We start from the raw sequence: 22,112 nt of genomic DNA on the forward strand, positions 1-22,112 counted from the left end.
ATAGAAAAAAGGTAGTGATGGAGGAAAAGAGGAACTAAAAAGGTAGTAGGCATAGAAAACAAATAGCAAAATGGCAGAAGGAAGCTCTTTCCTATCAGTAATTACTATAAATGTAAATAAATTAACTCACCAGTCAAAAGTCTGAAATTGCCATACTATATTTAAAAAAAAAAAACATTGTCAGAGATTGGCAGAATAGATTTACAAATACTAACCATGTTATGACAAGAGACTCCCTTTAGATCCAAAGATATAAATAGGTTAAAAGGGAAAGTTTCTGGGGGAAAAAATATAATCAATTCAAACTAGTTTGTTATGAGTTTAGGATTTTGATTTTAATCCTCCTGGTAACCACTTAAACAAAATATAATTTAAATAAAAAAATTGTTATAAGTGTCAAAAGACAACAAATAAATAGACAATGAATGGATGGATTGTTAGATGAATAGTTAAGATGATCAATACATCCAGAATTTAAAATTACAAACATATATGTACCTAACAACAGAGACCCAAAATACATGAAGCAAATATTGACAGAATTGAAGGAAGAAGTAAACAGTTCCACAGTAATAATTGGAGATTTCAATAACCCACTTTCAACAATAAAAGAAATATCTACACATAAGGCCAGTTAAGAAGAATCCTTGAACAACACTATAATCAAACTATATATAACAGACATATTGAACATTCTACCAGCATAAAAATTCTTGTCAAGTGCACATGAAAAAATCTCTAAAACATACCATATTTGCATAAACATATCTTAATAATTTATAAATATTTGCATAAACATATCTTAATAATTTATAAAGATTGAAACATACCAAGTATCTTCTCCAATTAGAATGAAATGAAGCTAAAAATCAATAACAGAGGGAAAGCTGGAAAATTCACAAATACCCGAAAATTAAACAACTATACCCTTAACCAACCAATAGTTCAAAAGGAAATTACAAGGAAACATTAGAAAATAACTTGAGACAAATGAAAATGAAAATACAACATATGAAAATATTTTGGCTGCAGTGAAACCAGTGTTCAGAGTGAAAGTTATAATGGAAAATCTCAAATCAATAACCTAACTTTATAACTTAAGAAACTAGAAAAAGAACAGTAAACTAAACCCAGAGCTAGCAGAATGGAGGAAATAAAAAGATTGCATAGGTAAATGAAATAGAGAATAAGGAAAAACCAATGGAGTCAATGAAACTAAAATTTAGTTCTTTGAAAACATCAATAAGATTGACAAACATTTAGACTGAGAAAAAGACAAATAAATGAAAATAGCAATAAAAGTGGGAACATTACTACCAACCCTAGTCAAACAAAAAGGTTATGAGAGAATACCATGAAAAATTGTGCACCAAAAAATTAGATAACCTAGAGGAAACAGACATTTTCTAAAACCATGCAAACTACCAAAACTGACAAAAGAATAAATAGAAAATCTCAACAGGACTATAATAAGAGATTGAATCAGTAATAAAAATCCTTTCAACAAAGAAAATCCCAGGGCCGTATAGCTTTATTGGTGAATTCTACCAAATATTTAAAGAAAAATTAACACCAGTCCTTCCCAACCTCCTTCAAGAAATAGAAGAGGAATGAAGACTTCCTAACTTGTTGTATAAGGCTAGGCATACTCTGAACCAAAGACAGAATAGAACACTAGACAAAATGAAAACTATAAACTAATATCACTTATGACTGTGAATGTAAAACTTAAAAAATGCTCAACAAAATACTAGCAAACAAGACTAACAGTATATTAAGAGGATTATAGCCATAACCAAGTGGAATTATCCCAGGAATGCATGGGTCGTTTGACAAAAGGCAATCAATCAACGCAATGTACCACATTAATAGCAGGGAGGGGAAAAACACACCACATGATCATCTCAATTGATGCAGAAAAAGCATTTGACAAAATCAGACTCTTTTGATTTAAAGAAAAGAAGTCAGAAAACTAGGGAATTTTTACAAAATAATAAAAAGAAATTTTGCAAAACCTACAGCAAGGATCACCACTGCTTTCAACATTGTACTAGAAGTTTTAGCCCGAGAAATTTAAGAAAAAGAAATAAAATGCATATGAACTGAATAAAAAGCAGTAAAACTATCTAAAACTATCACTATTTGTGACATAATCTTACATATATACTAGTAGAAAATCCCAAAGAATCTACAAAAAATTTTACTAGAGATAACTAAATTCAACAAATAAGATTAATATAAAAATCACTTGTGTTTCTTCATATCAGTAATAAACATTTCAAAGAAGACATAGGAAATCAAATCTATACTAATAAAAGTCTAAGTGGCCCTTGCACCCTCTCGCTCTCACATCATCACAAGATGGCCGCCCCACATTGTCACAAGATGGCCACCCCCACATTGTCACAAGATGGCCACCACAAGATGACCACCACAAGATGGCCACCACAAGATGGCTGGCAGGGGAGGGCAATTGTGGGCAATCAGGCCAGCAGAGGAGGGCAGTTAGGGGCAACCAGGCTGGCAGGGGAGGGCAGTTGGGGGTGACTGGGCTGGCAGGGGAGGGCAGTTGGGGGCGATTGGGCTGGCAGGGGAGGGCAGTTGGGGGCAATGAGGCCAGCAGGGGAACAATTAGGCATCAATCAGGCTGGAAGGGGAGCAGTTAGGGGTGATCAGGCTGGCAGGCAGAAGTGGTTAGGGGCAATCAGGCAGGCACGCAGGTGAGTGGTTAGGTGCCAGCAGTCCTGGATTGTGAGAGGGATGTCCGACTGCCGGATGTCCGACTAAACCAGCAGTCAGACATCCCCTGAGCGGTTCCAGATTGGAGAGGGTGCAGGGTGGGCTGAGGGACACCTTCCCGCAGTGTATGAATTTTGTGCACTGGGCCTCTAGTTCTTATATAATAGCATTCAAAATAATAAAATACCTAGAAGTAAATGTAATGATAGAAATGAAAGATTTGTATAATGTAAACTATAAAATATTATTAAAGAAATAAAAGAAGACTAAATAAAAAGGTATACTGTATTCATGGATTGAAAGTCACAATATTATGAAATTGAAATATATTACCTAAAGAGATCTACAAATTCAATGCAATCTCTGTCAAACTTTCAATAGCTTTTTTTTCATAACTAGAAAAAGCAATTTTTAAATTCATATGGAATTGTAAGAGGCCTGGAACAGCTAAAACAATATTGAAAAAGAAAAACAAAATTGCAGGACTCATACTTCTCAATATCAAAACAGTAATCTAAATAGTATGTTATTGGCATAGAATATATATACAAATCAATAGAATAGAATTGGCAGTCCAGAATTAAATCCAAACATATGGTCAACTGAATTTCAACAAGGGTTCTAAGACTATTTAATGTGGAAACAATAATACTTTCAACAAATGATACTGGGACAACTGGATAGCCATATGCAAAAGAATGAAGTTGGATTCTACCCCATTCCATGTATAAACTTTAATTTTAAATTAATAAATAACCTAAATATAAGAGCTAAAAACAACAAACTCTTTTAGAAGAAACCATAGGAATATATCTTCATGATCTTGGATTTGGCAACTGATTATTAGCTATAACACAAAAGCATAAGCAATGAAAAAAATAGATCAATATGATTTCTTCAAATTAAAACTTTTATTTATCAAAGGATACTATCAAGAGAGTGAAAAAACAGCCCATAGAATGGAATAAAATATTTATAAATCATATATTCTTAAGGGTTTAATATCCAGAATATATTTTAAAAAACTCTTATAACTCAAGAATGAAAAATCAAACAATCAAAAAAAATATGGACAGAGGACTTGAGGAGACATTTCTATTTCCAAAAATATACAAATGGCAAACATGTAAAGACCCTCCACATTAGTAGTCATTAGGAAAATGAAAATCAAAACCACCAAGAGATACCCTCACACACATTAGGATGGGTATAACCAAAAATGTAAAATAACAAATGTTGAAAAAGGGTTAGAGAAATTGAAGCCCTCACACATTGCTGTGGGACTGTAAACTGACACATGGAATTGCAATGACCCAGCAACGCCACTGCTAGCATCTCCACCCAAGAGAAATGAAAGCATATTCACCTAGAATCTTGTATACTAAAGTTTATAGAAGCTTATTCTTAATAGTAAAAAGGTTGAAACTACTCAAATATCCAACAACAGATGAATGAATTAACAAATTTTGGTATATATGTACAATGGAATAGTCTTCAGCCATAAAAGAATAATGAAGGACTAATAGATGTTATGAAAAAATCTCAAAAACATTATGCTAACGGAAAGAAGCCAGATACAAAACATATAACCCCATTTATGTGAAATATCCAGATTAGCAAATCCATAGAAACAGAAAGCAGATTGGTGGTTGCCAAAAGCTGGGAGAGATAGGAAAAAATATGGAGTAACTGTTTAATGGGTATGGGTTTCTTTTTGAGGTGATGAAATGTTTTGGCACTAGATAGAGGGGTTGGTTGAAGAACATTGTGAATGTACTAAATTCCACTAAATTGTCCACTTTAAAAGTTAAATTTTATGACAGTGACCAACATGTAGTAAGTTATTATTATTACTCTCATATATACTGAGTGGCTAGATTATTGTGATCTCTGAATGCAAAATAATCTGGCCACTCAGTGTATATCCTATATAATAAAAGGCTAATATGCAAATTGTCCCCTCGACCAGGAGTTCGACCAGCAGGCAGGCTGGCCAACCGCCCATGTCCCCTCCCCCTGGCCAGGCTGGCTGGACCCCACCCATGCACGAATTCATGCACTGGGTGTATGTGTGTGTGTATGTGTGTGTATATATACATATATACATGTATGTATATACACACACACACACTGAGTGGCCAGATTATTATGTATTCAGAGATCATAATGATCTGGCTACTCAGTGTATTTCTATAAACCAAAAGACAATATTCAGATCTGTAAAAACTCAGATATTCCAGAATGAAATCTTAGTCTTTTGTCTCCTGGAAATGAATCTATTGGACATTACAGAAGTGGACAACTGGGCCTACTGCACAAATTATCAATACTGAAGTTATAAATATGACCTTTATTAAACAGCCAGAAAGAAAGTAAAATGTGCAGATAAACCAGAGATGTCAATCTTGAAAATAAACTTGTGCTGGGTACACACAAAGAAAATAAAAGGTTAAGATGAGTTGTGGACCAAATGTAAGCCTAGTGTCAGAAAGATGTGGAAAGAAGCATGTATTCTTAACTACTGAGCCTTTTTTCTCCCTTTTCCTCATGGTCACTAGCTCTTCTTTTGACATCCAGCTCATAGCCCTTGGGGTTTCTAGAGAACCTAGTCCGCAGATCATTTTGATAAAAATGGTCAAAGAGTCACGTAGGAGCAGTTAAATCACCACTTTCCACGTACTGGAATGACATGCTTACCAGAAACAGAAGTCTGGTATTTAGAAAGCATGAGGGAAGTGCTATCTTTCATTTTTGAGGTTTGAGGTTTTATCGTTAAGTAGCAATCATTCAGCTAGGAGTGAAGTTTTAATTCATTAAATTTAATTCTGCAAAAGTACATGGATCATCTATTCTATGTCCAGATCTGTGCTAGATTTCAGAACAGAGGCTGAGGCCGGGGCAGGCATGTTGAAAGCCATGGCAGCACGCTCCAATGCGAGAAATGCAGATATAGGAGAAAGGGGCCATAGGCTCAGTTTCTTCGTGTTATGGGGACACTGACAAATGTAGAGGGCTGCAGTGAGGCTCTGATTAAGTGGAATCGAAAGTATCTCCAAAACTTTACAGGACAGTTTAGGGATGGCAGATACTCCTCCTTTCTGGAGGCAGTGAGCATACATTCCACCCAGCTCATCAAACCTGGATGTGACCTAGGATACTTAACAGTCCTCAGAGAGCTCCCATGAACAGATCAGCTGTGGCACATGACTACAGAGACAGTATAAATGAGAGGCGTTATTATTACTGAAAACTGAAAAGGTGAATTCAATTTCCCAAATCTCCTCAGTATCACTACAGCCCCTGGCCACTAGGAAAGGCTAGGAAGCCCCATTTTTCAGATCTTAGTTCAGCAGCTCTTGTCCTGCCCAGGGGATATTTTCCTTTTATTGCCTCCCTGAAATCAAAGATGTCTGCTAGAAATTAAATAATCCTTACTAGAATCTATTGAGTGTGACCATAAGCCAAGCACCACACTAAACACTTGACCTACCTTGTATCAAATGCAGGGACAATTACAGAATGTGATTTTCTAAAAGGAGGTGTTTCTGAAAGGCTTTTCTAAAAGTAATGAGGCCTGATTATAGCAATGACTAACAGTAAATGAGGACTTTATAGCTTGCAACTGGGTCTGATAACCACAATAACTCATTTGCTCTTTCCAAAAACTGCTTGAGGCTGGTGGGGGGTAGCTGTTAATATCCCCAGGAGAGATGAGTGACTCACCCAAGTTCTTGTTACTAATAGCAGTGCAGGGTCTGAAACTATCTCCTAGATTCCCAACACATTAGCCTTGACTTTCAGATACAAAGAATATTGCACAACGAGCCTGAGGTTTCATAATTTACTGCCTCACCTTCCTTTCTGAAATCTGCCTTGCCTTTGGTGTTTGTAAGTGACCTCTGAAAGGATCTCCTGCAGATACCTACTTATCTTCTCTTGATCTAATGTAAATATTTCCAAGCATTGCTGAAAAAAAAAATCACCTAACACAAAATTTCCAAGCACTATAAATTAAAAAAACACACACTCATCTGCAAGGTAATAAAGAACAGTGGGTAAAAACTTGGGTTCTAGAGCCTGGGAATGAAGCCAGATTGTAGTACTGTGTAACCTTCAGCAAGTTTTTAACTACTTTGTTCTAGGCTGTAAAAGGGGATAATGGTATTCACTACCTCATAGAGGTGTCCGGAGAATTGAACAAGTTGTACAGTGCTTAGGATAGGACTTGGAACCTAATAAGTGCTCAAGAAAGGAAAATCCTATTTAGCCTAGAATCTACCATCTTGTAAACTGTCCCCCTCGAGTAAATGAATCTACTTGAGAAGTTGCATTAACTCCTTTTAAGTCCCCACAGTGACGGTTTACTCCTGAGTACTTTACCATTTCCTGTGTATGTAACACCTGCCACTGAAGAGCAAACTAAATAGTTATGTTGTTCCTCTTTGAAGCAGATCCTTCACTTCATATTTCACTCTGCTTTCACCTCAAAACGATGAAAAAGGGAAATGGCCTTTCCCTTTAACAATGAAAAACTTTCCCATTTGAAGGGAAGAAACATATTACATTTGCAAAGATGAGTTGAATATTTCAAAAACTATGCCTGGCATCTATCAGAATGAGACAGATTTAAGTCAAAGAGGCAGCTTTGTGTGAGATGAGGGGCAGATCCAAAGTTTTTGGAGGGACAAAATCTTGAGAGCACTGCCTTATTTGCGCGTTCATTTGCATGAATCTTGTCAATATCAAATGTACTCACATATTTACTGCGTGCCTGCCTGACCTGATAGATGAATAGAAAGTGCTTTCTGTCCAAGTTCACCAGCAGTAAAAGTCAGCAGCAGCAGCTGTTTGCAACCCACAGTTCTAAGGATAAGGCAATGAAAACCACATTTCATGGCTTTATGGGCTATATTTGGTGACTGAGGTTTGTCCTAAGGAACCCTACACTTAACCGAGAAATATTTAAGAATAGAATCATTTTTCCTTTCTTTTCTTTCATTCTAGAGGTGAGAGTCACTAGACATATGACCAAACTGAGAGAGGACTATAATAGATTTTCATCTTTGACTAAAGAAATTTTACACAGAAGGGTTATATGTATTGAATATAAAATATCTAGATACATTGTAAAAATTGTTAATCCTTTCATTTAAATTTTTTCCTTTCATTTAAATTTTTATTATAGTAATGAGAGTTATATTTCTCAATGTTTAATATACCTGGACTAGAAATTAAAATAGAAAAGATTTAAATACTTATAAATTCATTTAAAAATAACAATAAACCCAGTGTCCCTTTAAATAAAAAGCATATTTGGGGGAGAGGGGAGGACTATTTTACAAACAACCAAAACATTTATTCAGAAGAGCAGCATTGTTTTACATTTCTGCAAATCATTTTAATGTCTGAAGTAAGAGAAGAGAACTGGGCTACCATTTTTACTTTGGCATTTTCAATTTCCTACGATATCACAGATTATAGAGCTTCTGTAAGACTCCACATGTATGAAAGAACAAGAGTGAAAAAGACAAATAACAACTTACTATCATCATAAAAATAGTTCTGAGGTTACAGAGCCTCTGCAGGAGTCCCACGTTTCATTACAAACCACCACTTCCAACACAACATCACAGAAAAATAATTATTATTCAGAATATATTTTTTAAAACTGCTACAAATCAATTAGAAAAATACAAATAACTCGGTGGAATACAAGACAAAGAACATAAATAAGGCATTTCACAGAAAAGAAAACCCATAGGACCTATAAAATGTCTGAAAAGTTGTGCAACCCACTAGGAGCAGAAAAATACCAAGGAATACAACTAGAATACCAACTGTTTCGTGCTCACCAGATTGGCAAAAACAAACAAAAGCCCTGAAAAGTAAGGACTACTGAAGCGAATGTTGCAACTATTTAGAAATATAGCAAAAACTGACAATTGCCTATTTGCTATCCACTTTCCCTCTTCCTCCTTCCTAATAGCAGATTTTGCTCAGGGGTCCCCTTTCTCCTGATAACATTCTTCAAGGGAAACTGCCCTTGTCCCCCAGTTAGTCCCCCAGCTAGTCATCACTATCTTGTTTAACCTTATAAGTAATCAATACAGGCATTGAACTGTCATTCCATTTTAGTCAATAAGATACAAAAGAAAGCCAGGTAGGGGAAGTTTCTAGAAAACAGATCATTGTTTTGACTGCACATGATTCCTTGTAACCATGAGGAGAGCAAACCATTGAGTCAATGTATTAAATGAACCTAGAGCAGCCCTACCTCTGGACTTCTTGTTTGTGAGGTAATAAATTTCTTTATTTAAGCCACTTTGAACTCCATTGTCTGTTATTTGCAGCTGAAAGCATCCAAATAAAGAGGAGAATTTTGCCATATCTAGTATAGTTACCTATACCTATAGTCATCTCCTAAGACCCAGAAATTCCATTTCTAGGTATATAAGCCAGAGAAGCTGACCCATGTGGAGTAGGAGATATGTAGAAGAATGTTCCTTATAGTCATCTTTGTACAAGGGGACAATTGAATGCATTTTTGCAGTTAATTAATGAATAATTTAATTATTATTAAAATAAATAATAATTATTTTTAATTGTAACAGATAGGTAATTACTAACACTAATGTATTTGTAATCCCTTTTTCTGTCCTTCCAGTAGTGAGGATACCACTACCTTGAATTATGAGATCAAGTCCACCCACTCTAAACCAACAAGCTAGAAAAAGCCCAGGTCACTGACCTTGTGAAGAGCCATGTCAACCCTGGATTACCTATCTGGACTTTTACACAGGAATCCACTTCTATATTGTTTAAGCCACTTTTACTTTAAGTTTTTGATGGTTGACAATTCATCTTAATTTAAATTAAACAAATAAATGGATTAAAAATGTACCAATAAATTATGACAGTGGATGCCTCTGGGGAAAGAAATAGGTAAGTGGATAAGTGAAGAAGCTAAGGATATTTCAATTTTATTATAGTCTTACTAGCGTTCCCGTTGCAGGAAAAATCCTGCAATAGGATTTCCTGCTGCATTCTACCCCGCCTCCGTTCCTCCCTTGTCGCCCGCCCCGCCTTCTCCGCCAGCCCGCCTGCGTTTCCCTTCGCCCCCAGCCCTGACTTCGCTCCTCCCTTCTCCTCCCCGCCCCCCCCCCACGGCTTGCTTGCTTCTTCGAAGCTTTACTCCCTTCTGCAGCTCTTGGCTTCTTTCCATGCTGTCTTGATATGCAAATTAGCCACCATCTTTGTTGGGGTAATTTGCATACTCGTCCTGATTGGTTGGTGGGCGTGGCTTGGCTTGTGGGCGTGGCTTAGGTGTAGCGAAGGTGCGGTCAATTTGCATATTCGTCTATTATTAGATTAGACTAGAGGCTTGATACACAAAATTCGTGCAAGAGTAGGCCTTCACAGCCACAGCAGCTGCCTGGATCCCTCACTTGCAGCCTTGGCAGCTTCCTCGATCCCTCGGCTGCTTTGTTGGGAAGGTTGTCCGGAAAGACGTCTGGTCTAATTAGCATATTACACTGTTATTATTATAGATCTTCTACTTTTAATTAAGAATCTAAAGCAATAATAAATAAATAAAATTGAATGTTATTCTTCGTTGATTCTAGGTAGTGTATCCTCTATTGTTGTGTTATTCTCTGTATGTCCCTGTGTTCAACTTCTCAAAAAAAGATGACATAGACAAAGTTTACCAAAAAAAGAAAAAAGGAAAAGATAATGCCTTCTTGCCCCAAAAGAAAGAAAATGTGCACCTTCTATTTTTACCAAAAATATACATATATATGTATCAAGATCCAATTTATCTCCTATTAAATTGAAAATTAATACTACCCAGTGATTCCAAGAATGCTAGAATTGGGAGAATTCATCCTTTTTTAGGGCAATCTTGTAATTACAGCAAATTCATTAAAAGAATGTCAGCTCTACCCTGGCCAGTGTGGGTCAGTGGATTGGAGCATCATCCCTTGCACTAAAATGTTGTAGATTCAATTCCCGGTCTGGGTACATGTGGAGGCAACTAATCTATGTTTCTCTCTCTCTCTCTCTCTCCCCCTTCCTCTCTCTCTGAATCAATTAAAAATATGTCCTTGGGTGAGGATTAAGAAAAAAAAAAAGTCAGCTCTATGAACCATCAATTTTACCTCAAAGAAGTTACTTTAATAAACTTGATTGAGTACAAAGATTTAGCTAGAAGCATTTTCATTGTAATTTTGAAAAATTGAAAAGAACACAAATGTCCAGCAAGACATGCTAGTAACATGATCACTATCTATGCAAACAATGGTAAAATCATATGCTCCCATTTTAACTGGTGATATCCAGGTATATTTGATAATGCATGTTCATAATGTTTTTTAAAGAAAAAAGTTAGAAAGCAAGTAAGTTATAAAACTGAAAGGCTATATATAACACCCAGTGACACCAGATATTGGGAATTCATATTTTTATATTCATCTTATTAATACCATTATTTTCTATCTTTTTAAAACAGACTATTAAACAGTATCATTTAATGGCTGTAGGTAAACTATAAAGTAAAATGCAACAGTTGATTGCAACAAGTCTAATGGAAATAGACAGTAGTGATCAATTCATTTCTGATCATTAAAAAAATGTATAAATGGTTCTGAAAAGCATAGTCTCCTGAATCACTCTGTCTTATCTCTTAAATAGTATTCACTTATTTTAAAACTAGAGGTCCAATGCACAGATTCATGCACAAGTGGGGTCCCTCAGCCTGGCCTGCAGGATTGGTTCGAAACCGGCTCTCCAATATCCCCCAAGGGGTCCTGGATTGTGAGAGGGCACAGGCCAGGCTGAGGGACCCCACTGGTGCATGGTTGGGGACAGGGAAGATGCAGGAGGTTGGCCAGCCAGGGAGGGAGTATGGGAGGGCTCCAGGGCATGTCTGGCCCATCTCACTCAGTCCCAATCGGCCAGACTCCAGCAGCAAGCTAACCTACAGGTTGGAGCGTCCGCCCCTTGGTGATCAGTGCACATCATAGCAAGAAGTTGATAGGCCTTAGCATATTATTAGCATATTACACTTTGATTGGTTGAACAGCCAACTGGTTGACTGGACACTTAGCATATTAGGCTTTTATTATATAGGATAAATTTGTACCAGGTAAGCATCACATATTGGGGCTACTGAGAGGAAAATACAATCCTATCTAATAATAGGCAAATATGCAAATTGACCATACCTCCGACATGCCCACAAGCCATGCCCACCGTCCAATCAGAGCGAGTATGCAAATTAACCCAAACCAAGATGGCTACAGCCACAGAGAGCAAGGTTTCCTAGGTAACAGAGGAAGCCATGCTTTCTGCCTGCCCTGGCCAGGCCTAAGCCTCCACTCAAGCTACTAAGTTTCAATTATAGAAGGTAAACAAATTCAAACAAATGGCGGCAGAATGGAGCTTGAGAGAGCAGGCCAGGGTTGCCGCCGGCAACAGGGGAAGCAAAGCTTTCTGCACACCCTGGCCAGGCCCACCCGCTTAAGGCAACAAAGTTTCAATTATAACCCCAACACAAATGGCTACTGGCCTCAGAGGTAGCCCTAGGCTTGGCTCCACTCCAGGCTACAAAGTTTCAATTGTAGAAGGAAAATAAATTCCAGATACCAGGGCCTCCGCTTGCATTGCCAGGGGGCGTGGCCAGCCTGCAAACCACCACAGGCCCCTTGCTCAGGCTGTCCCACACCCCAAGGGAACCCTCACCTGATCTGGGATGCCCTTCAGGGTAAACCAGCTGGCCCCACCCCTGTACCAGGCCTCTATCCTATCTAATAAAAGAGTAATATGCAGATTGATCATCACTGCAACACATAATATAGCTGCCCCCATGTGGTCAAAGATCCTGCCCCCATGTGGACACAAGATGGCCACCACAAGATGGCCAGCAGGAGAGGGCAGTTGGGAGGCACCCGGCCTGCAAGGGAGGGCAGTTGAGAAGGACCAGGCCTGCAAGGGAGGGCAGTTGGAGGTGATCAACCCTGCAGGAGAGGGCAGTTAGGGGTGACCAGGCCAGCAGAGGAGGGAAGTTGGGGGCAAACAGGCTGGCAGCAGAGTGGTTAGGGGGTGATCAGGCTGGCAGGCAGAAGTAGTTAGGGGCAATCAGGAAGGCAGGCAGGCAAGTAGTTGGGAGCCAGCAGTCCTGGATTGTGAGAGGGATGTCCGACTGCCCGTTTAGGATTGGGCCTAAACAGGCAGTCGGATATCCCTCGAGGGGTCCCAGATTGCAGAGGGTGCAGGCTGGGCTGAGGGACAACACCCCTCCGTGCACGAATTTCGTGCACCGGGCCTCTAGTTAGAATATATTCCACCTAAATGAAACCTTGAGACCAATAGGACAATTGGAGGTTTCCTTTAATTGATGAATGAAGAAATTTGTTTACTAATGATGGATATTTTTCATAAAGGCAGGTCTAAGGAAGAAATGAAATTCAGAAGAGCAAAGTGTAAATAGAAATGCATGTTAGGATTCTAGCATATTATATGGTAGGTAATACATCCTAAACTAATACAGTATAACTTTTTTCTTAATATTTTCTTTCTTGTACTTTTTAATACAAATTACAATGAAACCTCAATGCCAGGTATTTGTATTCCATGTTGTAAGACCAATATTTGTTTTGGTTTCATATTTTGGATGACTCCACTGCTTCCACCGACATTATAGTGTTAGACTACATGTTAATCGGGATATAAACCAGAAGCCTCTGAAAGCTGCTCCACATTCCTCGTGGACATGTGGGTGACTTGGCTGTGGCATGTGGCCTCATATCTACATCCCATTTTAATGGTGGTGGTTTAGTGAAGTCATACCAGTTCTCTTGGCGAGTACCAGATTTCACCCTCCTGAAGCAGATGATCTCCTTTTAATAGAGACTCTTCCTCAATCAAGGGATTGCATTCCCAGATGCAGAATAGATGATAACTTGGGAATCCCATGGACTCTCCTGGAAGCCTACACCTGGCAGCTTTTGGAAAGTATCTATCCTTTTCCCAGGAAGGGCCTAAGAAGGGAATAAGCAAAGCCATGTCATATTCCTCAATACCCCACAGTGGTAACATATCTCCATATTTAAATATCCTTTCTCCTCCTCTGCAATCAAATTTTACTATTTTAGCCTACACTTAGCTTTCCACCACTCTTTTTTATATAATCACCATTATTGGGATACTAGTTTCATTATATTGATACTACTATTTTCCTCAAATCTTTGTATGCCTCTTTTCCTTATTGGCCTCTATAATTCAGCAATCTCCTCTGTCCTTCCCTAAGATGCATTTACCACCACAGTAACAGATAAGGAGTTCAAAATCGACTTACTCTCTTCCCCACAAATTAACATATTGTTGCTTGTCTCATTAGCTTTGATGCTCTCCTTAATAGCACTTCAAAAAAATTCCCTTCTTGAATTCTATCAGTCTCATTTCAAACCCAGTTTTGTAGCTCAGAGTGCATTGGTTAAATTCCTCCTGACTTTCTCACCCACGGACTGAGAACAGGTTTCTTTGTCTTTCCTTTGGGATTGCTCAGGAACCTAAATCTAGCTGTCATGGGATGGATTTGGCCCACCCAAAATCTATTTGTGGATAAAGCAACTTTAGAAGGTTGGTTATGAAGTTTTTGGAAAACATAGAATGAGTCAAAGTGACAGGACTTATTTATATAGCATACCTCGCCATCCTATAAGCATTTTTTGAAAAGCTGTGGGAAGACAGGGCAAACTAGGCAACAAACTCCAAAGCCCTTGTTACAATGCATGTTCTACCTTCTCTTTTTTCATGGCTTTTGTTCTGAGTGTCTACTGAACATTCTCAAACCAAGACCTTACTGAGACAACCTCACCACCTATTCCTTCAAACCAGCTAATTCAGAGACTTACTTGAAAGTAAAACCAATCTAAAGAAAATGAAGAGGACACTAGAGAGTTAGATAAACTGCATTAAAAAATTGTAAGCTTTTTGAGCCTACATAGCATCTACTTCTCTTACAAATACATATAGATATCATCTTCAGAGTGCTCAGAACAAGTTCTTAGACTGGCACCTGCTAAATAATTATTAGATACCAGCTATTTTTAAATGGAGATGGTAATATTGTATTATTTAGTCAAGAAAAGAAAAACATTTTTTGTTTTTTCAAGAATACAGGATATAAATATGATGTAAAAAAGTATTGTATAATTACTTAACATTTATAATCATTTATTTCTTCATTTATAATATTTCTACTTCCTAAAATAAAGCTACTTCTACTTTCTATCAAAAATATATTTCTATATTCTGTTAGAAAAGTATTCTGGAAACACATAAGATGCAACTTATTTTTCTCTAACTTCTTCTAAATATAAGATAGAAAGATTTGTTTGCAAAGAACAAATAGTACCAACAATGACAACAATAATAATGATAATGTTAATAACTTTACTGAATTACAGGGTATAAAGTATAGTTAAAACTGTTAATTTTTACCACACTTAAAATGCTAAAGTAAAATTAAAGTAAATGTTTTAAAAAGATATAAATCTTACTTTCAAAACAGTTTAGGCATTTAAACACCAATGTTAAATTAGCATTTTTAACATCAAGTCTGTCATTCATATTTTCCCTCTTCTTTAGTCAGAGAACAAGCTTTGCTCTTTGTCAATAAGATATGATCTGTTAAGCTTACTTCTGACTTGCCCCAGGGAAGAAGGGGAGCACAGAATTACCCATGGACACTTCAGAGTGACAAATCTGTTCCTTGGGCCACTGAGGAAAACAAAGAGGGACTGCTTGGGAAGCAACTCAAAGAGTTCCATACTGCTTCTATGTAAACATGAGAATTAAACAACTACCATAAGCTTCCCAGCTTTTTCCTAAATAGAAATGATTAACTTTACAAAGTAATACTTTTTAAATTACTTTTAATCCATCCTCATTTTTTAAAATTAAGAATAAATGTTCATTAAAGTATAAATTTTGGCAATGTTTGTGCTCTTTTAATAAAATTTGTCAAATCCAGATCTTGATTTTTAAAACTCACATAGATGAAACCCTAGCTAGGCATTTATAAATTTGTAACACTAACACATTTTAAATGTCAAACAAAAGGAATAGAGCCTTAACTACTGAAAGAATTATAAAATGCTTTTAAATTCCCCAAATTTAAGGTTATTAAACACTCAGAGTATGAAGGAAGTGAAACAGAGGGGACTATACATGTACTTTAATCAATATATAACATCTGTATCAAAATCATACTCAGAAAATTAGATTTATATTTTACAGGAAATGATCCAATGGTAAATGTGACATAGTTTTAACTTACTTTTATTTGGAATAGATGATACTATAGAACATTCACTTTAGTCCAAATCTAATTGATCGCTAATACTTTATCCCTTAAAAAAATCTTTAAAATAATCTATTTATACCAGCTCCCAGGGAAAAGAAATATTAATTGTAGTAAATCTGCTTCTCCTAGATAATACCAATGAGGGGCAATTTCCGTAGTCATTTATAAACAGACATAATATTAAACAGTCTTTGACTCTACTTTAAACATGTGTCTTTCAGCATGAGACATGTTTATGTACCTAAGTAATTTGGACTGCAGGGACACAGCAACCAATCCCTAAAAGAGATCATCTTTAACACGAGGAGAACTACAGAGCTGTTTCCAGAAATAAAAAAAATTTGACAATTTCAGGAAACCCTCCTCTCAGAAAGTCTTTTGTGTACTTAAAATTAGCACCAACACTCTACAAAAAGTGAAACAAAGTGATTAAGAGCAATATATAGCTATAGAAAGAATCACATGGCTTCCAGCAATCTACTTGTATGTAGTAGATACACATGTCAATAATCAGACATATAGTGATCTGTTCTTAGTATCTATTAGCCATCTCTCCCAAACTATGTTTTATTCTGATCATCTCCAAGGATAAGGGTTCTGTCCTTTGATTTGTAATTACGTCTCAGAACCAGTCTTAGATACTGTTATCTCAAGGTCTGAGCATATAGGACAGTGAGCAGAAGCATTTCTCAAATTGTTTCATTCCCAAAGATAAACTGAGAAAATATACAGCTCAACTTAACGTTGGTGGACTGTGCCTTTTGAACCGATCCTGGCCCCACTCATCACAGTGAAGATAAAAAACAACCATGCCCAGGGTTTAGCTCTGTTTTGCTAAGTGCTTTCTCAGATTTAGGAATGAACTCTTGCATGCACCACTTTATTGAAGTTCATCATAGTAGAAGGAGGTGGGTCCCAGATCTCCATCTGCATAAATGAGGAAATGGAGGCTCAGAGGCTTGAGGTGCTTTTCCCAGGCCCATGCACAAAAGTATCAGAGGGAGGCTTCATGCACTTGGCTAGCCTGACATCCTTATTTTCCCCAAGATTAAGGTGACCAGATTTTAACATTGGTAAAGTGGGACACCATTGACCGGGGGGGGGGTTGGGGGGGGGGGTGGGGGGGGGAGGTTCTTTTTTTTTTTAATATATTTTATTGATTTTTTTTACAGAGAGGAAGGGAGAGGGATAGAGTTAGAAACATCGATGAGAGAGAAACATTGATTGATCAGCTGCCTCTTGCACACCCCCTACTGGGGATGTGCCCGCAACCAAGGTGCATGCCCTTGACTGTAATCAAACCTGGGACCCTTGAGTCCACAGGCTGACGCTCTATCCACTGAGCCAAACCGGTTTCGGCCTGGGAGGGGGGGGGCGGTTCTTGATTAAAAATTTGGTCTATATTGTAATCGCTTTTGGTTTTTTTAATAAAAGGAAATTTACTTCTTAGATCATCGTTGAATTTGCATCCTCTTTTCTTACTCATTATGTTAAAAATCTAAAAAAATAATTTAAAATTATATTATAAATTATTATATACATATTGCTTAAAAACACAGTAAGTAGGTACATAATTACATGAACATATTTTATTGTTAGTTTATAAATTAAATTAATTTGATTGTTATAAAGTAACTATTTTAAAAATTATTTTAATCCTATATTTCTTTCTAAATAATAACAATACTAACTTATATTATTTTTTCTCTGAATTTGCCGTAACGTAAGTCGTAAGTGTCACTTTCAAGGCCGGCGCTAGACTTTTTGCCTCCACTATAAAATATAAATAATACGAGTACTGTTTGCTAAATTCAAGAAAATTTATGTATTTATGAAATAAATAAATAAATTACTTACCTAAATTATCTGAATAGCTGATTTGTAATGGCATCACTTGTTTAACTAGCTTACTAGCACGCAGCACGATGTGTATCGTCTGAGAGACATTTACAAAATGTTTTCGTCGTTGCCAATCCCAAAAAATGCCATTGTTCATTAAGTCCAAAGAATGGTGGTCGAATTCTAACAACTGATCAACAATTCGAACTTTGATAAGCAGTTCTCGATAATCAGTTCTCAACAATTATTTGTTATTATTAAAGTTAAACATTATAAAATTAACAAAAATAATATAAAACTCATATCCTTGCTAAATAGCCACATGGCCGCCGAAAACCGTATATTCCCTTCCCGTTCTCCCGCTGTTCCCTAGCTTGTCGTGCATTCTTTCCAAAAATCGGGACTTTTTTTAAAATATATTTTATTGATTTTATACAGAGAGGAAGGGAGAGGAATAGAGAGTTAGAAACATCCATGAGAGAGAAACATCAATCAGCTGCCTCCTGCACACCCCCTACTGGGAATGTGCCCGCAACCAAGGTACATGCCCTTGACCGGACTCGAACCGGGGACCTTTCAGTCCGCAGGCCGACGCTCTATCCACTGAGCCAAACTGGTTTCGGCGAAAATCGGGACTTTTTTAAAACGCCGCTGGACGCGGGACAAATTGTTAAAAATCGGGACTGTCCCGCCAAAAGCTGGACGTCTGATCACCTTACCCAAGGTCCATATTAAAAGTCTCTTTTTTGTTGTTGTTTTTGCATTTTAAAACAAAAGGAAAAGGATGACAGGATGCTAGAGAGTGAGAAGGGGTCAAGGACACATCCTGTATCAGCTGGAGTGGTGTAGTACATGTCTGCATGGCCCGACATGAAAGCCCTGGATAGGGAGGAAAAGAGGGGCCACCAGGCTTTCAGTTCTGTACTAGCCAGCTGCCTCACCCCGTCACTTTGGGCTAGGTACTGTACTAACCACAGTTCCTCCTTTTTTTCCCCCAGGAAGCTAAACGAGTGCTTTTTTCTCAGTGTTGTTGTTGCTGTTGGTGTGTGTGTGTGTGTGTGTGTGTGTGTGTGTGTGTGTGTGTGTGTGTGTGTTTCAGTCACCCTTCTCCCAGTGCCTGAAGCTTAACAGTCTAACACGGGTATTGGGGGGAAAGAACAGTGTACCAGAAAGTGAGCAGATAGGCGGGCAGGCAGAGAAATAACTGCTTTAATTTTGCTTTGATTTCTGTTTCAAGTCCTGTAATGACAGATCTCATTCCAGTGCTGTATGTTTTGGAAATATACTTAAAAGGGAAATGTGGTTGTTTTTAGGTATATTTTAAGTGTCGACCAATAAAAAACAAATACCAGAACAGCTTAATATAGCATTTTACAAACCTTTTAGTATTCTAAGGCATCTGTGACCTGCAGAAATCTAATTGTTTCTCCAATACTCTTTGGAATTGTTCAGAAAGATGTGGTACAGTTTCTAACTGGTACATTAAGCATCTGGCCTGACTTTACAGGATCACAGATAGCTGAGTGTGCACTCTCTCTCTATTTTATTAACATCCCATCGGCTCACGTTAAGATGTAGTACTGATGTGCCCTGACATGCATCACTACCTGTTGACAGAAAAAAACTGGGCTAGACTTGAGAGGGTCTACAAACAGAAAATCTTTTAAAGATGTTTTGGCAATTTAAACAGAAACTCTGGCTTAAAAAAAAAAAAAGAAGAAGAAAGAAAAAAAGAAAAAAGAGCAGCTTCAATTTTACAAATTTATAAAACATGCCCAAGTTTCAGCATGCCAAATTCTCCTAAAATTAATCTCCAGCATCCATTCCCTCCTTCTCTAACTAACAGTGCCCCATTTTCCTTTGGGTCATACCCTCTATCCACTCTCCCCATTCTCACCCATGTGTTTGAGTGGGACTGACCCCACCTACAGCTCTTATGGGGGCATATGCTCACCAATATACCCTTCCACCTTCCTGTTATAGATTCTGGAATGAGCATATGAGCAAGTTTAAACAAATGAGATAGAGTGAATCACAGGCTTCTGTGCAGGAGCTTATGGAGGTGACTGCCTTTCCCCTGAACACTGCAACATGGGAATGTGATGTGTGAAGCCTTAGAGGAGAGCCTGGAGCTGCCATGGGACCTTTGTACATCTGAGGAGGCTGCCAACACTGAAAAAAGCAGAAAACTGAGACAGAAACTGCATTCTTGTTGACATAGTGTAAGCCACGTATCCAGCTTTACCTGACCCAGTCATTACATTTGAATTTCTCGGTCAGATGAACCAGTAGACTCCAACTGTTAACTAGACAATAAGGCTTGGCTGTTCAATCACTTGCAACCAGAAAAATTTCTCAACTGATAATGGTCCAAGGCATTTTATATACCAAAAGCCTTTTTTTGTTGATGTTTTGTTCTTTTTTTGTTGTTTTTCATATACTTTGAAAACTTTATTCTCATGAAGAATAGTGAGGTGAAGAAAAATCCTCAAGAATGTTTCTTTCTGGACTTGAAAGAACTCTAATAAATTCTAAAATTAAATCACAAATATCATACTGGAGGTGCACTGAGGGACACCTAGTCCTAGTAGCTTCTTTAATAGGGATGTTCAATGAATTCGTGTACAATGAATGAATGAATGAATGAATGAATGAGTAAATGAGGTAGCTTAAGCCTAGACAGGTTGAAAAACCTGGATTAAGTTGTCCCATGAAATAATTATGGATTGTAGTCACTTTCAACTAGGTGTTGTTTATAGCAAAAAAGGTTTGGTTGGTTGTTGTTGATTTCACTTAGAAACACAGGTAAATGGCAGAGCCTGGGAAATCTGCTTCCAAATCCAATCTCCCCTGCTCACCAAGGAACATCTCATGTCTTCCCAAAACAAAACAAAATGCAAAACAACAAACACCTTTTCAACCCCAAATGTCTACTAGAACTCAACTGAGTTCTCACCCCTGGGAACATGAGGTCATGAAATGCATGAGGACAACAGAAAAGGAATTCAACAAGAAAATCTCCTAGTTGGCCACCTCCTCCTCCATTTCCTACTTCAAAGGGAAATTTTGAAGAGTGTGAAGCAAGCTGTCCTGGGCCTTCTCCTACCTCCCTTTGTGCACTCTTCTACCACTTCTGACTATGCCCTTTTTCCAGAAACTCAGATGCCCTCATCTTAATAATGGCAGCTACCATTTTCTGGGTAGTTGCTATGAGTCAAGCCCTGACCTAATAAACTCATAAAGATTTAGTAATTTATCTGCAGCCATGTGGCAAAGCCAAGATGAAACCAGATATGTAGACTCTGAAGCCTTTGCTCTTGAACATTAGACTACTCTGGCTCCTCCTTTCTGAGTTGGACACTCCTTGCTGTAAGAATTAGTCCCTGCCTTCCTGTCACAGCCTACAGAGCTTCATGCTGAAATTGCCTTCCTTCTTACCCCTCCCACCAAGACAACCATTCCCTTAGTGTAGCTAATCTCCCTTGGGTAACAAAGGAGGAAAGCAATCTGAAGTAATTTAGGGTAACTCTTCATCTTTCCAGAGGCAGTACATAGTGTTTCAGAAGGGGTACATAATATTATACGTTTTCTCCAACTGGCAGAATTTCCAACAGCTGATAAGAGCAATGAGTTTTTTTAAAAAATGGAGGCAGTGAAAGTCTGTATATTTATGGATAGGGTCAGGAGGGGGCTGTCTTGAGTTTGCCTCTAAAGTCAGTGCCACTAGTACAGATTACAGTGTTCACAATATCTTACCTTCTTCTACATTTTCATTGACATCTTAAAAAAAAAAAAAAAAAGCAACAATACATAATTGGTGTTCAGTAAGTTCCTGCTGCCTTTATTTGCCATGTGAGAAGAGCAAAGATCAAAGCAGATAATAAGAACTCATATAACAAATGGTAGCCTAGAGAATGGATGGAAACTTCAGCACTAACTCCCAGGCCAGTCAGTACCTTAGTTTAGATGCCTATAATCAAAATTGTCCAATTCTCTTTCTCTTCTGTTTAAAATTTGCCTGAATCTGATAAAACTGCTTAAATATGGATATAAACCCATAGGAATTTGGCCAGGCAAAAAGTCCTTTTTAAATATAACCAACTCCCATCTGAAAATAGCTTCTAGAAATAATTTTTTTCATAAAATAATTAAATCCATGAATTTGTTT

The 22,112-nt window shown here is 37.6% G+C and overlaps 1 protein-coding gene across 1 annotated transcript in view; it reads right to left on the reverse strand.

The window, feature by feature from the left end:
- The window catches only part of MACROD2 (mono-ADP ribosylhydrolase 2), a 1,996,248-nt gene that overhangs the window by 1,654,276 nt on the left and 319,860 nt on the right, over nt 1-22,112 (reverse strand). The gene's annotated exons all lie outside the window — the stretch shown is intronic.

This window comes from Eptesicus fuscus, chromosome 12 (genome assembly GCF_027574615.1).
Source record: "Eptesicus fuscus isolate TK198812 chromosome 12, DD_ASM_mEF_20220401, whole genome shotgun sequence".
Lineage (NCBI taxonomy): Eukaryota > Metazoa > Chordata > Mammalia > Chiroptera > Vespertilionidae > Eptesicus > Eptesicus fuscus.